The sequence below is a fragment of the Aegilops tauschii genome, chromosome 3, assembly GCF_002575655.3.
Source record: "Aegilops tauschii subsp. strangulata cultivar AL8/78 chromosome 3, Aet v6.0, whole genome shotgun sequence".
Lineage (NCBI taxonomy): Eukaryota > Viridiplantae > Streptophyta > Magnoliopsida > Poales > Poaceae > Aegilops > Aegilops tauschii.
Genome location: NC_053037.3, coordinates 475,069,567 through 475,090,010, shown reverse-complemented (window position 1 = coordinate 475,090,010; position 20,444 = coordinate 475,069,567).

The following is a 20,444-nucleotide window of genomic DNA, read 5'->3' as shown; positions in this document are numbered from 1 at the left end:
GCTTTGATGAGTTGATCAAAGCATATAGTTTTATACAAACTTGTGGTGAAGCCTGTATTTACAAGAAAGTGAGTGGGAGCACTACAACATTTCTGATAAGTATATGTGAATGACATATTGTTGATCGGAAATAATGTAGACTTATTCTGCAAAGCATAAAGGAGTGTTTGAAAGGAGTTTTTCAAAGAAAGACCCCGGTGAAGCTGCTTACATATTGAGCATCAAGATTTATAGAGATAGATCAAAATGCTTGATAAGTTTTTTCAATGAGTACATACCTTGACAAGATTTTGAAGTAGTTCAAAATGGAACAGTCAAAGAAAGAGTTCTGACCTGTATTACAAGGTGTGAAATTGAGTAAGACTCAAAGCCCGACCACGACAAAAGATAGAAAGAGAATGAAAGTCATTTCCTATGCCTCAGCCATAGGTTCTATAAAGTATGCCATGCTGTGTACCAGATCTATTGTATACCCTACACTGATTTTGGCAAGGGAGTACAATAGTGATCTAGGAGTAGATCACTGGACAGCGGTCAAAATTATCCTTAGTGGAATAAGGATATGTTTCTCGATTATGGAGGTGACAAAAAGGTTCGTCGTAAAGGGCTACGTCGATGCAAGTTTTGACACTGATCCAGATGACTCTAAGTCTTCATCTGGATACATATTGAAAGTGGGAGCAATTAGCTAAAGTAGCTCCGTGCAGAGCATTGTAGACATAGAAATTTGCAAAATACATACGGATCTGAATATGGCAGACCCGTTGACTAAACTTCTCTCACAAGCAAAACATGATCACACCTTAGTACTCTTTGGGTGTTAATCACATAGCGATGTGAACTAGATTATTGACTCTAGTAAACCCTTTGGGTGTTGGTCACACGACGATGTGAACTATGGGTGTTAATCACATGGTGATGTGAACTATTGATGTTAAATCACATGGCGATGTGATCTAGATTATTGACTCTAGTGCAAGTGGGAGACTGAAGGAAATATGCCCTAGAGGCAATAATAAAGTTATTATTTATTTCCTTATTTCATGATAAATGTTTATTATTCATGCTAGAATTGTATTAACCGGAAACATAATACTTGTTTGAATACATAGACAAACAGAGTGTCACTAGTATGCCTCTACTTGACTAGCTCGTTGATCAAAGATGATTATGTTTCCTAGCCATAGACATGAGTTGTCATTTGATTAACGGGATCACATCATTAGGAGAATGATGTGATTGACTTGACCCATTCCGTTAGCTTAGCACACGATCGTTTAGTATTCTGCTATTGCTTTCTTCATGACTTATACATGTTCCTATGACTATGAGATTATGCAACTCCCGTTTACCGGAGGAACACTTTGTGTGCTACCAGCATGTCATATTTTGGTTCAGCGGTATTGTGAGATGAAGCGGCCCGGACCGACATTACGCGTACGATTACGCGAGACTGGTTTCACCGTTGCGAGCACTCGTTGCTTAAAGGTGACTGGCGGGTGTCTGTCTCTCTCACTTTTGTTGAACCGAGTGTGGCTACGCCCGGTCCTTGCGAAGGTTAAAACAGCACCAACTTGACAAACTATCGTTGTGGTTTTGATGCGTAGGTAAGAACGGTTCTTGCTAAGCCCATAGCAGCCACGTAAAACTTGCAACAACAAAGTAGAGGACGTCTAACTTGTTTTTGCAGGGCATGTTGGGATGTGATATGGTCAAGACATGATGCTATATTTTATTGTATGAGATGATCATGTTTCGTAACCGAGTTATCGGCAACTGGCAGGAGCCATATGGTTGTCGCTTTATTGTAAGAAATGCAATCGCCATGTAATTGTTGTACTTTATCACTAAGCGGTAGCGATAGTCGTAAAAGCAATAGTTGGCGAGACGACAACGATGCTACGATGGAGATCAAGGTGTCGCGCCGGTGACGATGGTGATCATGACGGTGCTTCGGAGATGGAGATCACAAGCACAAGATGATGATGGCCATGTCATATCACTTATATTGATTGCATGTGATGTTTATCTTTTATGCATCTTATCTTGCTTTGATTGACGGTAGCATTATAAGATGATCTCTCACTAAAATTTCAAGATAAAAGTGTTCTCCCTGAGTATGCACCGTTGCGAAAGTTCTTCGTGCTGAGACACCACGTGATGATCGGGGGTGATAGACTCTACGTTCAAATACAACGGGTGCAAAACAGTTGCACATGCGGAATACTCAGGTTAAACTTGACGAGCCTAGCATATGCAGATATGACCTCGGAACATTGAGACCGAAAGGTCGAGCGTGAATCATATAGTAGATATGATCAACATAGTGATGTTCACCATTGAAAACTACTCCATTTCACGTGATGATCGGTTATGGTTTAGTTGATTTGGATCACGTAATCACTTAGATGATTAGAGGGATGTCTATCTAAGTGGGAGTTCTTAAGTAATATGATTAATTGAACTTAAATTTATCATGAACTTAGTCCTGATAGTATTTTGCAAATTATGTTGTAGATCAATAGCTCGCGTTTGTTGCTTCCCTGTGTTTATTTTTGATATGTTCCTAGAGAAAATTATGTTGAAAGATGTTAGTAGCAAAGATGCGGATTGGATCCGTGATCTGAGGATTATCCTCATTGCTGCACAGAAGAATTATGTCCTTGATGCACCGCTAGGTGACAGACCTATTGCAGGAGCAGATGCAGACGTTATGAACGTTTGGCTAGCTCAATATGATGACTACTTGATAGTTTAGTGCACCATGCTTAACAGCTTAGAATCGGGACTTCAAAGACGTTTTGAACGTCATGGACCATATGAGATGTTCCAGGAGTTGAAGTTAATATTTCAAGCAAATACCCGAGTTGAGAGATATGAAGTCTCCAACAAGTTCTATAGCTAAAAGATGGAGGAGAATAGCTCAAGCAGTGAGCATGTGCTCAGATTGTCTGGGTACTACAATCGCTTGAATCAAGTGGGAGTTAATCTTCCAGATAAAATAGTGATTGACAGAATTCTCTAGTCACCATCACCAAGTTAGTAGAACTTCGTGATGAACTATAGTATGTAAGGGATGACGAAAGTAATTCCCGAGCTCTTCGCGATGCTGAAATCGACGAAGGTAGAAATCAAGAAAGAGCATCAAGTGTTGATGGTTAACAAGACCACTAGTTTCTAGAAAAGGGCAAAGGGATAGAAGGGGAACTTCAAAAAGAACGGCAAGCAAGTTGCTACTCAAGTGAAGAAGCCCAAGTCTGTACCTAAGCCTGAGACTAAGTGCTTCTACTGCAAAGGGACTGGTCACTGGAAGCGGAACTGCCCCAAGTATTTGGTGGATAAGAAGGATGGCAAAGTGAACAAAGGTATATTGGATATACATGTTATTGATGTGTACTTACTAGTGTTTATAGCAACCCCTCAGTATTTGATACTGGTTCAGTTGCTAAAGAGTAGTAACTCGAAACGGGAGTTGCATGAACATAAACTAGTTAAGGATGAAGTGACGATGTGTATTGGAAGTGGTTCCAAGATTGATATGATCATCATCGCACACTCCCTATACTTTCGGGATTAGTGTTGAACCTAAATAAGTGTTATTTGGTGTTTGCGTTGAGCATGAATATGATTTGATCATGTTTGTTGCAATACGGTTATTCATTTAAATTAGAGAATAATTGTTGTTCTGTTTACATGAATAAAACCTTCTATGGTCATACACCCAATAAAATGGTTTGTTGGATCTCGATCGTAGTGATACACATATTCATAATAATGAAGCCAAAAGATGCAACTTATTTGTGGCACTGCCGTTTAGGTCATATTGGTGTAAAGCGCATGAAGAAACTCCATGCTGATGGAATTTTGGAATCACTTGATTATGAATCACTTGATGCTTGCAAACCATGCCTTATGGGCAAGATGACTAAAACTCCGTTCTCCGGAACAATGGAGCGAGCAACTGACTTATTGGAAATAATACATACTGATGTATGCGATCCAATGAGTGTTGAGGCTCGCGGCGAGTATCGTTATTTTCTAACATTCACAGATGATTTGAGCAGATATGGGTATATCTACTTGATGAAACATAAGTCTGAAACATTTGAAAAGTTCGAAGAATTTCAGAGTGAAGTGGAAAATCATCGTGACAAGAAAATAAAGTTTCTACGATCTGATCGCGGAGACAAATATTTGAGTTACGAGTTTGGTCTTCAATTAAAACAATGTGGAATAGTTTCACAAATTTATGCCACCTGGAACACCACAGCATAAAGGTGTGTCCGAACGTCATAACCGTACTTTATTGGATATAGTGCAATATATGATGTCTCTTACCAATTTACCACTATCGTTTTGGGGTTATGCATTAGAGACAGCTACATTCACGTTAAATAGGGCACCATCAAAATCCGTTGAGACGACGCCTTATGAACTGTGGTTTGCCAAGAAACCAAAGTTGTCGTTTCTTAAAATTTGGGATTATGATGCTTATAAGGAAAAGTTTCATCCCGATAAGCTCAAACCCAAATCGAAGAAATGTGTCTTCATAGGATACCCAAAGGAGACAGTTGGGTACACCTTCTATCACAGATCCGAAGGCAAGATATTCGTTGCTAAGAATGGATCCTTTCTAGAGAAGGAGTTTCTCTCGAAAGAAGTGAGTGGGAGGAAAGTAGAACTTGATGAGGTAACTGTACCTGCTCCCTTATTGGAAAGTAGTTCATCACAGAAATCTGTTCCTGTGACTTCTACACCAATTAGTGAGGAAGCTAATGATGATGATCATGTAACTTCAGATCAAGTTACTACCGAACCTCGTAGGTAAACCAGAGTGAGATCCGCACCAGAGTGGTACGGTAATCCTATTCTGGAGGTCATGTTACTTGACCATGACGAACCTACGAACTATGAGGAAGCGATGATGAGCTTAGATTCCGCGAAATGGTTTGAGGCCATGAAATCTGAGATGGGATCCATGTATGAGAACAAAGTATGGACTTTGATTGACTTGCCCAATGATCGGCGAGCCATAAAAATAAATGGATCTTCAAGAGGAAGACGGACGCTGATAGTAGTGTTACTATCTACAAAGCTAGACTTGTCGGAAAAAGGTTTTTGACAAAGTTGAAAGTGTTGAATACGATGAGATTTCTCACTCGCAGCGATGCTTAAAGTCTGTCCGAATCATGTTAGCAATTGCCACATTTTATGAAATCTGGCAAATGGATAAACAAAACTGCATTCCTTAATGGATTCATTAAAGAAGAGTTGTATATGATGCAACCAGAAGGTTTTGACAATCCTAAAGGTGCTAACAAAATATGCAAACTCCAGCGATCCATCTATGGACTGGTGCAAGCATCTCGGAGTTGGAATATACACTTTGATAAGTTGATCAAAGCATATAGTTTTATACAGACTTGCGGTGTAGCCTGTATTTACAAGAAAGTGAGTGGGAGGACTACAACATTTCTGATAAGTATATGTGAATGACATATTGTTGATCAGAAATAATGTAGAATTATTCTGCAAAGCATAAAGGAGTATTTGAAAGGAGTTTTTCAAAGAAAGACCTCGGTGAAGCTGCTTACATATTGAACATCAAGATCTATAGAGATAGATCAAGACGCTTGATAAGTTTTTTCAATGAGTACATACCTTAATAAGATTTTGAAGTAGTTCAAAATGGAACAGTCAAAGAAAGAGTTTCTTGCCTGTGTTACAAGGTGTGAAATTGAGTAAGACTCAAAGCCCGACCACAGCAGAAGATAGAAAAAGAATGAAAGTCATTCCCTATGCATAGGTTCTATAAAGTATGCCATGCTGTGTACCAGATCTATTGTATACCCTACACTGATTTTGGCAAGGGAGTACAATAGTGATCTAGGAGTAGATCACTGGACAGCGGTCAAAATTATCCTTACTGGAATAAGGATATGTTTCTCGATTATGGAAGTGACAAAAGGTTCGTCGTAAAGGGTTACGTCGATGCTAGTTTTGACACTAATCTAGATGACTCTAAGTCTCGGTTAGATACATATTGAAAGAGGGAGCAATTAGCTAGAGTAGCTCCATGCAGAGCATTGTAGACATAGAAATTTGCAAAATACTTACGGATCTGAATATGACAGACCCGTTGACTAAAATTATCTCACAAGCAAAACATGATCACACCTTAGTACTCTTTGGGTGTTAATCACATAAGCGATGTGAACTAGATTACTGACTCTAGTAAACCCTTTGGGTGTTGGTCACATGACGATGTGAACTATGGGTGTTAATCACATGGTGATGTGAACTATTGATGTTAAATCACATGGCGATGTGAACTAGATTATTGACTCTAGTGCAAGTGGGAGACTGAAGGAAATATGCCCTAGAGGCAATAATAAAGTTATTATTTATTTCCTTATTTCATGATAAATGTTTATTATTCATGCTAGAATTGTATTAACCGGAAACATAATACTTGTGTGAATACATAGACAAACAGAGTGTCACTAGTATGCCTCTACTTGACTAGCTCGTTGATCAAAGATGGTTATGTTTCCTAGCCATAGACATGAGTTGTCATTTGATTAACAGGATCACATCATTAGGAGAATGATGTGATTGACTTGACCCATTCCGTTAGCTTAGCACACGATAGTTTAGTATTCTGCTATTGCTTTCTTCATGACTTATACATGTTCCTATGACTATGAGATTATGCAACTCCCGTTTACCGGAGGAACACTTTGTGTGCTACCAAACGTCACAACGTAACTGGGTGATTATAAAGGTGCTCTACGGGTGTCTCCGAAGGTACTTGTTGGGTTGGCGTATTTCGAGATTAGGATTTGTCACTCCGATTGTCGGAGAGGTATCTCTGGGCCCACTCAGTAATGCACATCACTATAAGCCTTGCAAGCATTGTAACTAATGAGTTAGTTGCGGGATGATGTATTACGGAACGAGTAAAGAGACTTGCCGGTAACGAGATTGAACTAGGTATTGAGATACCGACGATCGAATCTCGGGCAAGTAACATACCGATGACAAAGGGAACAACGTATGTTGTTATCCGGTTTGACCGATAAAGATCTTCGTAGAATATGTGGGAGCCAATATGAGCATCCAGGTTCCGCTATTGGTTATTCACCGGAGACGTGTCTCGGTCATGTCTACATTGTTCTCGAACCCGTAGGGTCCGCATGCTTAAAGTTCGATGACGGTTATATTATGAGTTTATGTGTTTTGATGTACCGAAGATAGTTAGGAGTCCCAGATGAGATCGGGGACATGACGAGGAGTCTCGAAATGGTCGAGACGTAAAGATCGATATATTGGACGACTATATTCGGACATCGGAAAGGTTTCGAGTGATTCGGGTATTTTTCGGAGTACCGGAGAGTTACGGGAATTCGCCGGGGAGTATATGGGCCTTATTGGGCTTTAGGGGAAAGAGAGAGGAGAGGCTGGGCGCCCCCCCAAGGCCTAGTCCGAATTGGACTAGGGGGAGGGGCTGCGCCCCCTCCTTCCTTCTCTTCTCTCTCCCCTTTCCTTGACTCCTACTCCTACTACTTGGAAGGGGGGAATCCTACTCCCGGTGGGAGTAGGACTCCTCCTAGGGCGCGCCATAGAGAGGGCCGGCCCTCCCCCTCCTCCACTCCTTTATATACGGGAGGGGGGCACCCCTTGGAGACACAACAATTGATCATTGATCTCTTAGCCGTGTGCGGTGCTCCCCTCCACTAGAATCCACCTCGATAATATCGTAGCGGTGCTTAGGCGAAGCCCTGCATCGGTAGAACATCATCATCGTCACCATGCCGTCGTGCTGATGAAACTCTCCCTCAAAGCTCGGCTGGATCAGACTTCGAGGGACGTCATCGAGCTGAACGTGTGCTGAACTCGGAGGTGCCGTGCGTTCGGTACTTGATCAGTCGGATCGTGAAGACGTACGACTACATCAACCGCGTTGTGCTAACGCTTCCGCTTTCGGTCTATGAGGGTACGTAGACAACACTCTCCCCTCTCGTTGCTATGCATCACCATGATCCTGTGTGTGCGTAGGATTTTTTTTGAAATTACTACGTTCCCCAACAGATACTAGAACAAAAATATGACTCTATGTGAATGCCTACGGCGGTGTACCGGGATGTGCAATGAATCAAGAGTGACATGTATAAAAAATGATGAATGGTGGCTTTTCCACAAATACGATGTCAACTACATGATCATGCAAAGCAATATGACAATGATGATGCATGTCATAATAATGGAATGGTGGAAAGTTACATGGCAATATATCTCAGAATAGCTATGGAAATGCCATGATAGGTAGGTATGGTGGCTGTTTTGAGGAAGGATATGTGGTGGGTTTATGGTACTGGCGGAAGTTGCGCGGTACTAGAAAGGCTAGCAATGGCGGAGAGGTGAGAGTGCGTATAATCCATGGACTCAACATTAGTCATAAAGAACTCACATACTTATTGCAAAAATCTATTAGTCATCGAAACAAAGTACTACGCGCATGCTCCTAGGGGGATAGATTGGTAGGAAAAGACCATCGCTCGTCCCCGACCGCCACTCATAAGGAAGACAATCAAAAAACATCTCATGCTCCAACTTCATTACATAATGGTTCACCATACGTGCATGCTATGGGACTCACAAACTTTAACACAAGTATTTCTCAAATTCACAACTACTTCACTAGCATGAATCTAATATCACCATCTTCATATCTCAAAACAATCATAAGGAATCAAACTTCTCATAGTATTCAATGCACTATATATGAAAGTTTTTATTATATCCCTTTTGGATGCCTGTCATATTAGGACTAATTTTATAACCAAAGCAAATTACCATGCTGTTTAGAGACTCTCAAAATAATATAAGTGAAGTACGAGAGTTCATCAATTTCTATAAAATAAAATAATCGCCGTGCTCTAAAAAGATATAAGTGAAGCACTAGAGCAAATTTTGCCTAGCTCAAAAGATATAAGTGAAGCACATAGAGCATTCTAATAAATCACGATTCATGCGTGTCTATCTCAAAAGGTGCGTACAACAAGTATGATTGTGGCAAACTAAAAAGCAAATACTCAAATCATACAAGACACTCAAGCAAAACACACATCATGTGGTGAATAAAAATATAGCCTCAAGTAAAGTTACCGATAGACGAAGACGAAAGAGGGGATGCCTTCCCGGGGCATCCCCAAGCTTAGCCTTGTTGACATCCTTGAATATTACCTTGGGGTGCCTTGGGAATCCCCAAGCTTAGGCTCTTGCCACTCTTTATTCCATAGTCCATCAAATCCTCACCCAAAACTTGAAAACTTCACAACACAAAACTTAACAGAAAATCTCGTAAGCTCCGTTAGTATAAGAAAATAAGTCACCACTTTAGGTACTGTTGTGAACTCATTCTTTATTTATATTGGTGTAATATCTACTGCATTCCAACTTTTCCATGGTTCATACCCCCCGATACTAGCCATAGATTCATCAAAATAAGCAAACAACACGCGAAAAACAGAATCTGTCAAAAACAGAACAGTCTGTAGCAATCTGGATATTTCAAATACTTCTGTAACTCTAAAAATTCTGAAAATAGGACGTCCTATATAATTTGTTTATTAATATTCTGCAAAAATAATCAACTAAAAAGCATTCTCCATCTAAAAATAAGAATTGTTTTCGTGAGCGCAAAGTATCTATTTTTCAGCAAGATCAAATTAACTATCATCGTAGGCTATCCCATAGGTCTTACTTGGCACAAACACTAATTTAAAACACAAAACCACATCTAACCAGAGGATAGATGATTTATTCAAAGCAAAACAGGACCTAAAAAGCAAGAACAAAAATAAAATTAGGTTGCCTCCCAACAAGCGCTATTGTTTAACGCCCCTAGCTAGGCATAAAACACGAATAGATCTAAGTGTTATAATTTTTGGCATGCAATCCATAAGTGGCTCTCATAATAGATTCATAAGGCAATTTAATTTTCTTTCTTGGAAAGTGTTCCATGCCTTTCCTTAATGGAAATTGAAATCTAATGTTTCCTTCTTTCATATCAATAATTGCACCAATCGTTCTAAGGAAATGTCTACCAAGAATAATAGGACATGTAGGATTGCAATCTATATCAAGAACAATGAAATCTATGAGCACATAATTCCTATTTGCAACAATAAGAACATCATTAATTCTTCCCATAGGTTTCTTAATAGTGGAATCCGCAAGATGCAAATTTAAGGAACAATCATCAAATTCACGGAAACCTAACACATCACATAAAGTTTCTGGAATCGTGGAAACACTAGCACCCAAATCACACAAAGCATAACATTCATAATCTTTAATCTTAATCTTAATAGTAGGTTCCCACTCATCATAAAGTTTTCTAAGAATAGAAACTTCCAAATTAAGCTTTTCTTCAAAAGATTGCGTCGTAGCATCAACGATATGTTTAGTAAAAGCTTTGTTTTGATTATAAGCATGAGGAGAATTCAACATGGATTGCAACAAGGAAAGACAATCTATCAAAGAGAAATTATCATAATTAAAGTCCTTGAAATCCAAAATAGTGGGTTCATTGCTATCTAAAGTTTTGACCTCTTCAATCCCACTTTTATCAATTTTTGCATTAAGATCTAAAAACTCTGAATCATTGGGACACCCTCTAACCAAAGTTGACTCATCTCTAGTCCCATATTTATCAAGATATACATTGGAAAACAAAGATTCAATAGGAGTCACATCAATCACTTTTAGATCTTCATCATTGTTTTCAGGAAACTAGAAGAACACATTTTTATAAACCAATCTTTCTTAGCACGCATCTTGGTGGTTCTTTCTTTGCACTCATCAATGGAAATTCTCATGGCTTTGAGAGACTCATTGATATCATTCTTAGGTGGAATAGATCTAAATTTAAAAGAATCAACATCAAGAGAAATTCTATCCACGTTCCTAGCCAAATCATCAATCTTAAGCAATTTTTCTTCAATCAAAGCATTGAATTTTTTTTGTGAACTAATAAATTCTTTAACACTATTCTAAAATTCAGAGGGCATCTTATTATAATTTCCATAAGAATTGTTGTAGGAATTACCATAATTATTAGAGGAATTACTAGGAAACGGCCTAGGGAAATTACCTATATATGCGTTATTACCAAAATTGTTCCTGCCAACAAAACTCACATCCATAGATTCATTATTATTCTCAATCAAAGTAGACAAAGGCATATCATTAGGATCAATAGGAGCACTCTTACTAACAAACAATTTCATAAGCTCATCCATCTTTCCACTCAAAACATTTATTTCTTCAATTGCATGCACTTTTTTACTAGTGGAAGATCTTTCGGTATGCCATTGAGAATAATTAACCATAATATTATCTAGGAGTTTAGTAGCTTCTCCTAAAGTAATTTCCATAAAAGTGCCTCCCACGGTGGAATCTAAAAGATTTCTAGAAGCAAAATCCAATCTGGCATAAAAAATTTGTATAATCATCCACAAATTCAAACCATGAGTAGGGCAATTTCTAAGCATCAATTTCATCCTCTCCCAAGATTGTGCAACATGTTCATGATCAAGTTGCTTAAATTCATAATATTGTTCCTAAGGGATATGATCTTAGCGGAGGAAAGTACTTGGAAATAAAAGCATCTTTACACTTATTCCATGAATCAATACTATTTTTAAGCAAAGATGAAAACCAAGTTTTAGCACGATCCCTAAGCGAGAACGGAAATAGCTTCAACTTAACAATATAATTATCCACATATTTTTTCTTTCACATATCGCACAAATCAACGAAATTATTAAGATGGGATGCGACATCTTCATTGGGAAGGCCAGAAAATTGATCTTTCATGACAAGATTCAACAAAGCGGTATTAAGCTCACAAGATTCCGCATTAGCATCGGGAGCAATCGGAGTACTAATAAAATCATTATTGTTGGTGTTGGAAAAGTCACATAATTTAGTATTATCTTGATCCATCGTGACAAAGCAAGAAATCCAACACACGAGCACACAAAAAGCAAGCGAAGAAGACGAACGGAAGAGGGGCGAAGAAAAGGCGAATCTTTTCGAAAATTGTTTTAGAAGTGGGGGAGAGGAAAACGAGAGGCGAATGGTGAATAATGTAATGCGAGAGATGAGAGTTTATGATGGATACTTGGTATGTCTTGGCTTTGTGTAGATCTCCATGGCAACGACGCCAGAAATCCTTCTTGCTACCTCTTGAGCTTGCGTTGGTTTTTCCCTTGAAGAGGAAAGGGTGATGCAGCAAAGGGGCGGAAGTATTTCCCTTAGTTTTGAGAACCGAGGTATCAATCCAGTAGGAGACTATGCAACACGCACCGAATACCTGCACAAACAAACACCAACTTGCAACCAACGCGACAAAGGGGTTGCCAATCCCTTCAAGGTTATTCGCAAAGTGAGATCTGATAGAGATGGATAAACGGTAAAGTAATATTTTTGGAATTTTTGGTTTATGGAACAGAAAGTAAAGATGGCAAAATAAAGGAACAACGACACAAATTGGCAAGTTGATGGGAAATTAATATGATGTAAAATAGACCCAGGGGCCATAGGTTTCACTAGAGGCTTCTCTCAAGATAGGAATTATTATGGTGGGTGAACAAATTACCGCCGAGCAATTGATAGAAAAGCGCAAAGTTATGACGATATCTAAGGCAATGATCATGAATATATGCATCATGTCCGTGTCAAGTAGACCGAAACGATTCTACATCTACTACTATTACTCCACACATCGACCGCTATCCAGCATGCATCTAGAGTATTAAGTTCATAAAGAACGGAGTAACGCATAAGGCAAGATGACATGATGTAGAGGAATTAACTCAAGCAATATGATGAAAACCCCATCTTTTTATCCTCGATGGCAACAATACAATACGTGCCTTGCTGCCCCTACCGTCACTGGGAAAGGACACTGCAAGATTGAACCCAAAGCTAAGCACTTCTCACATTGCAAGAAAAACCAATGTAGTTGGCCAAACCAAATCGATAGTTTGAAGAGACTTGCAAAGATATCAAATCATGCATATAAGAATTCAGAGAATATTCAAATAATATTCATAGATTAACTTGATCATAAATCCACAATTCATCGGATCTCGGCAAACACACCGCAAAAGAGTATTACATCGAATAGATCTCCAAGAACATCAAGGAGAACTTTGTACTGAGAATCAAAGAGAGAGCAAAATCCATCTAGCTACTAGCTATGGACCCATAGGTCTGAAGTAAACTACTCACACATCATCGGAGAGGCAATGGTGTTGATGTAGAAGCCCTCCATGATCGGTTCCCCCTCTGGCAGGATGCCGAAAAAGGCCCCAAGATGGGATCTCGTGGATACAGAAGGTTGAGGCGGTGGAAAAGTGGTTTTGTGGCTCCCCTGGATGTTTTGGGGGTATAAGAGTATATATAGGCGAAAGAATTAGGTCAGGAGAGCTACGAGGGGCCCAGAAGGTTGGGGGCGCGCCCTCCACCCTTGTTACCGCCTCGCGGCTCCTCTGACTTGTACTCCAAGTCTCCTGGGTGTTTTCTGGTCCAAGAAAAATCATGGCGAAAGTTTTATTCCGTTTGGACTCCGTTTGGTATTCCTTTCCTTCGAAACTCTAAAACAAGGAAAAATAGAAACTGGCACTGGGCTCTAGGTTAATAGATTAGTCCGAAAATCATATAAAATAGCATATTAATGCATATGCAACATCCAAAACAGATAATATAATAGCATGGAACAATAAAAAATTATAGATACGTTGGAGACGTATCAAGCACTGGTCCACCCACATATCAAATTATCAAAGTAGCGAACGCAAATCAAACCAACATGATGGAAGTGACTATATGACATTCCCGTGTACCCTCAAGAACGCTTTGCTTATCATAAGAGACCGCTTTGGCCTGTCCTTTGTCTCAAAAGGATTGGGCTACCTTGCTGCACCATTGTTACCATTACCGTTACTTGCTCGTTACAAATTATCTTTCCATCAAACTACTCGGTACTTATAATTTCAGTGCTTGCAGAGAAAAACTTGCTGAAAACTACTTGTCATTTCCTTCTGCTCCACGTTGGGTTCGACACTGTTACTTATCGGAAGGACTATGATTGATCCCATATACTTGTCGGTCATCAAGGTTCAGTTCTGGCGTCGTTGCTGAGGAGTGAAGCGCTCTTGGTAAGTGGAAATCGCTAAGGAAAAATTATTACTACGTGTTGAAATTTATTGTCACTTGTTACTATGGAGAACAATCCTTTGAGGGATTTGTTTGGGGTATCTTCACCTCGACCGGAACCACAATTAGTTACCCCTCAACCTACTGCACCTATTGAAAATATTGGTTTTGAAATTCCTTCGGGTATGATAGAACAACTGCTAGCTAATCCTTATGCAGGAGATGGAACCGAACAACCTGATATGCATTTGATATATGTGGATGAAATTTGTGGATTATTTAAGCTTGCAGGTTTACCCGGAGATGAAGCTAAGAAGAAGGTTTTCCCTTTATCTTTGAAGGGAAAAGAATTGGCATGGTATAGGCTATGCGATGATATTGGATCTTGGAATTGGAATTGATTGAAATTGGAATTTCACCAAAACAATATCCTATGCATCTAGTTCATCGTGATTGGAATTATATATATAATTTTTTGCCTTGTGAAGGAGAAAGTATCACTCTAGCTTGGGAGAGGCTTAAGTCAATGTTATATTCATGCCCCAATCATGAGCTCTCAAGAAAAATTATTATTCAGAATTTTTACGCTCGACTTTCTCGTGATGATCAATCCATGCTTGATACTTCTTCTACTGGTTCCTTTATGAAGAAGACTATTGGATTCAGGCGGGATCTGTAAGTGCATCTAGTGCCCCTTAGTGATTTTGGTGAAGACTTATAGGTTAAGGGACTGATGCGTTTGTGAGTGTACACAGGTCTATAAGTCTATGAGGAGTTTGATATTTACAGAGAAAGTCGACCCCTAAAAATTAATGCCTTCGACTGAAGACTTTGGATTTCTAAAGACTTTCTGAAGACTTTGAAAGTGAAGAAATTGGTGTGACTGTGAAGACTTGATATTCATACGAGGAACATGAAGCGTGAAGACTTTTGTTTTCGTAGTTTCATTTTCTCTTTCTTGAGTCATAGGAAACACCGTACTGTTAAAGGGGGTCGAGGAAAAACTAAGGAAAAGTTTCCAAGTGATGCTCATCTCAAAATCCTACACCTACCAATCCTTTCGAGTGAAGCCACTGGAAATCTCATGCAGTTCAGTCAATTTCTTCAGTGACAGACAAAATCTTCTGGTCTCTAAGGAATTTGTTCTGATTGAGGAGTTAGGAATTCGCCAGTGCGGATTGCCTACAAGTGAGGAACATGATAGCCCTGAGGAGTTTGTGCCTCAAATTTCTGACCGTTGCTGTGTTATGCGCGAGCTGTCCCAAAATATCTACCCACCTAATGGTCATATAATTGAAGGGCATTTATGTCTTATCATGTCGGGCTGCTCCGTAGGCTATAAATAGCCGCCCCCTACAACCACTAGCTGGTTGGCTGCTCCGAGAGAAACTGACACTTGTCATTGAGAGCATCCCATCCTCCGAGGACTTTGAGCGAAAATCATCAAGTGAGGAAAACCCAAACCCAAACACCTACAAACCCAAAGTGATTGAGCATCACTGAAGAGATTGATCCTATGTGGATCCAACGCTTGTTACCTTTGAAGATTGTGCATCTTCCAGGCGGTTAGGCATCATGGTCTAGAGCATCCAAGAAGAAATTGTGGATCGCCGAGTGACCGAGTTTGTGAAGGTTTGGAAGTCACCTGAAGACTTACCACGAGTGATTGGGCGAGGTCTGTGTGACTTAGCTCAAGGAGAATACGGTGAGGACTGTGTGTTTGGGACTGTGTGTCCTCATGTTTAAATACCTAGCCGCTCCAACCAGACGTACAACTGTCACGGCAGTTGGAACTGGTCTACCAAATCATTGTCTTCACCGAGCTAACTGGTTCTATTTCCTCAACCCTTCCATTTCCTCATTACTGTGTTGTGTGCTTGTTCATATTTGTTTGAAGACTTTGACTGAAGACTTTCTCAATTTCCTCAGTTCCATTTCTTTAGTCTGTTTGTCTTCATCCTGTTTTATCCTGTGCTTACGCTTTCTGTACTCTGTGTCTGTTTTCATTTCATCATGATATCCATGTTTGTGTTATGTCATGTATGCATCTGAGTACTTATTCCGCTGCAAGTAGTTCTTCACTCAGGAATTTCCTCACCCTGAAATTCCTCAGTGAAGAATTCTTAAAAATCGCCTATTCACCCCCCTCTAGTCAACTTAACACACTTTCAATTGGTATCAGAGCAAGGTACTCCCTTGTTGTCGGTGTCAAAACCGGCGGATCTCGGGTAGGGGGTCCCGAACTGTGCGTCTAAGGTCGATGGTAACAGAAGACAGGGGACACGATGTTTACCCAGGTTCGGGTCCTCTCTATGGAGGTAATACCCTACTTCCTACTTGATTGATCTTGATGAATATGAGTATTACAAGAGTTGATCTACCACAAGATCGTAATGGCTAAACCCCTAGAAGTCTAGCCTGTATGATTATGATTGCCTCTACGAACTAAACCCTCCGGTTTATATAGACACCAGAGGGGGCTAGGTTTGTACAGAGTCGGGTCGGTTACAGAGAAAGGAATCTTCATATCCGAATGCCAAGCTTGCCATCCACGCCAAGCAGAGTCCCATCCGGACACGGGAGAGAATCTTCTGTCTTGTATCTTCACGGCCCATCAGTCCAGCCCACATCACATAGTCCGGACGCCCGAGGACCCCTTAATCCAGGACTCCCTCAGTAGCCCCTGAACCAGGCTTCAATGACGACGTGTCCGGCGTGCAGAATGTCTTCGGCATTGCAAGGCGGGTTCCTTCTTCGAATACTCCCAAACAGTCCTTCGAACACAAAGAACGTGTCCGGCTCTGCAAAACAAGTACCACACACAACCACAGAGAGTATAATATTTCACGAGTCCAATCCACTGACAACTTTTGTAGCGTGACGCCACGTCACCATCCGGTCATTATTTCGAACTGTTTTTTTAGCCTGCCGCTCCATGTTTTGAGATGCGGTTTTATTGGCACGTCTTGTCAAAGCAGAGATTGTGTCCCCTTATTACGAGACTCTCATCAATATGGGCGTGGGTAATCCAACCGTGCTGACTGCACGGCCCTTGGGGAATAGGCGAGTTTTAAGGCGAGTGGGGAGGCACTTGATATTCGCTGCCTTTATAAGGAGATAAGGATTCACCCCTTTCACCCACGCCTTCTCTCTCTCTCTCTGTCCCCCCATTCTCGAGCTCCAGCGCCCAAGTTCTCATCTTTTCCGCCTCAAAAAAGCACTCCGACCATGTCCGGATCCGGAGCGCAGGCCAAGTGGATGGTCTCCTCTGTCAAGGAGAAGGACATCACCAAGCTCCGGGAGGCCAGTTATTTGGCCAAGGAAGTCGCCCACCGGCTTCCGGCCAAGGGGTAGATCATCCCCACCCCGGAGCCCCATGAGAGGGTAGTGTTCATCCCCCACTTTGTCCGCGGGCTAGGGTTTCCTCTCCACCCTTTCGTCTGCGGACTCATATTCTAACAGACTAGATTTCCATGATCTAGCCCCAAATTCCATCCTCAACATCTCAGCATTTATTGTCGTGTGCGAGGCTTTCCTCCGCTTCCCACCCCACTTCAGATTGTGGCTAAAGATCTTCAATGTGAACCCGAAGGTGGTGGGTGGCCAACACACAGAGTGCGGAGGCGCCATGGTGAGCAAGATGCTCAACGTCACAGGTCCCGAAGGCTCCTTCGTGGAGACCGTCACAGGGTGGCAGCAACTATGGTTCTATATCACGGAGCCCCGCGACGCCACCTGGGCCGTAGCTCCCGAATTCAAGTTCGGCGCCCCAATGTGGCTCATCTCCTGGCTAGAGAAGGGCCTAAATTGGGCTTCGTCGGACGAGCTGATAGCGCTGCAGATGCGCATCCAAAGCACGGTGGACAAGAACATCAAGCTCATCAACGTGATCTACGTGATGCTAGTTCGCTGGATCCTTCCATGCCAGAGCCGGGCTTGCCATCTATGGGAGTTCGATCCGGCCGAGCACCAGACCTTGCAACGGTTCTTCGGAACTACACACGAAGATATCTAGAAGGTGCTCTTCAAGGCCAACGAGACATGGCCGAAGACGACCGAGGACCGTGGGCACGACCTGGCCCATCCCGCCAGTCCGGTAAGTCTTTGGCATTTCAAGGTGTATCCATCACTTGCTTTTCAGGGAAGGTGCCTAAGCCTCCCTATTTATTTTTTCAGGGCTGGACAAAGAAGGCGGAGCGGATTCAGTGTCCGGCTCCACTGCCCGAGGAACCAGCCATCCTGCTTCTGACGAAGATGCTGGTTCCAGCGCCCTACCAGGCACCGGAGAAGAAGGCCAAGAAAAAGGCCAAGGAGACCAGAAGTGGTCTCCGCCGCAAGGGCGCTTCGGATGTGACGTCCGAAGGCGCCGATACTCACTCCTCCGCCGCCGAGGACAACGAGGAGGAGGAGGAAAGCAACTCTCCCCCTGAGGGGGGAAGGAAGAAGAGGGCGGCCTCCACAAATCTGGAGGAAGAGGCGTCCAAGAAGGGGAAGGTCTCCCTCGCGGATAACTCCGCGTGGGACATCGATAGCAGCCCAGAGTGGCGCCCCCGAGATAAGCCCCTGGCCGAATCGTGAGTACTCAAAGAACCTGACGCATTCATATATCAGCCTCTTTACTTCATAGTTTTAACATGTTGAATCATGCACTTGCAGTCCGGCTCGTTCCGAACTCGAGCGATCCTCATCTTGGGGGAATTCGCTGGACTCGAAGGTGATGGATAGCGGGTCCCTTCCGATGTCCTCCTCTCCCAGGGCCATGGATGACACCGAGGTGTTGTCCTGAAGGATCCCAAGCCAGGGAAAGTCGCAGGAGGCCGTTAGGGCGGTGCCAGAGGGTGAAACCTCGGCCGCCGGACACATGGGGGAGCGAATCCCCATGGAGATTGGCGATGGGGGCCATATCCAATTTGGCCCCCAGCCGAATACGGTCCCGGAGACCTATACGGCTCTGGAATCCGGCAAGCGGCCTCCTTCAAAAGAAGGAGGTGTGCCCATTCCGCCGGTGACCTCTGTCCAGCCAGAGGCACCGGATACTCTACCGGAAGCGCTGCGAAGTGCTTCCATTGTTGAGGAACACCGGGTACGGTGATTGAGAAAGTTCAGTCCGTGAAGAGCAGACTGACCGAAGCCTGCACCAGCCTTCTGACAGGCTTTGAGGTAAGCGGCGTAATTGTGTAGAAAAATGTCATAGTGTAGACAGTAGCCCCTGAGACTCTGTCCGGTGTTCGGAAAGAAAAGCCGGACAGAGGATCAAATAGTTTTCATGGGAGACTAACCATATATGTCTATGTGAATAAGCAGGCGTCGTTGCTAGCCGCGACTTCTCATGCTGCCAAAGTCTCCGGACTAAGCAGAGTCTGGACTGGGCCGAGGAAGAGCTCGGCAGAGTGAAAAAGCAGCTAGAGGACAAGCAAGGTATGGAATTGTCTATTCAAATCTAGAAAGATATGAATTGTTTCATGTTGATCATAGTATCATGATATGTCGTAGGAGCTGCGACCGAGGTGGAGACCCTCAAGGCCGTGCTGTCAAAAGCCCAGGAGAGAGCGGCAGAAGAACAATTCGTCCGCGAAAAGCACGAGGCCAGGGTCGGGGAGATCCAGCAAGAATTCCAGGACGCCGTGAAGAAATACGAGTCCTTGGAGCGCAAGATTGCAGATCAAGAGTCCGAGCTTGCTAAGGCCCGCCAAAGCACACAAGAGGCCCGGGTTGAAGCCCATGGCGCCCTCCAGGAAATCCAAGAGGCCAAGAAAATCACGGCGGGTAAGGCTTTTATTATGCAAAGCAAGTATGTGAAGAAGAGGTATCTTACTAACCCGGCTTTGGAGTTCTCCAGGGGCGTTTGCGGATCTGCCGCGCAGTGTTTCTGACGCTGTGGAATTCTTCCACGCTGAAGAGGGGAGCTCAACGGAGAAGCTGTTCTGGTCGCAATACCTTGCACCAGAACATCCGGTGCCCTTTACCGATCAGCTAAAACAGCTGGTCGAACTGCATAGGGTGGCCGAACTAGCCATGAAGGACTTGACAATCTGGCTATGGCCTGCCGAAGCCATACCCAGCAGCTACTTCGGGCTCGTGAAGCGGCTGGTCAATGCCTGCCCCTGGCTTGGCGCTATCAAGCGGTCGGTCTGTATCGAAGGTGCGCCGATGGCCTTCGCCCGTGTCAAGGTGTAGTGGGCGAAGATGAATGCCGTCAAGCTCGCGACCGAGGG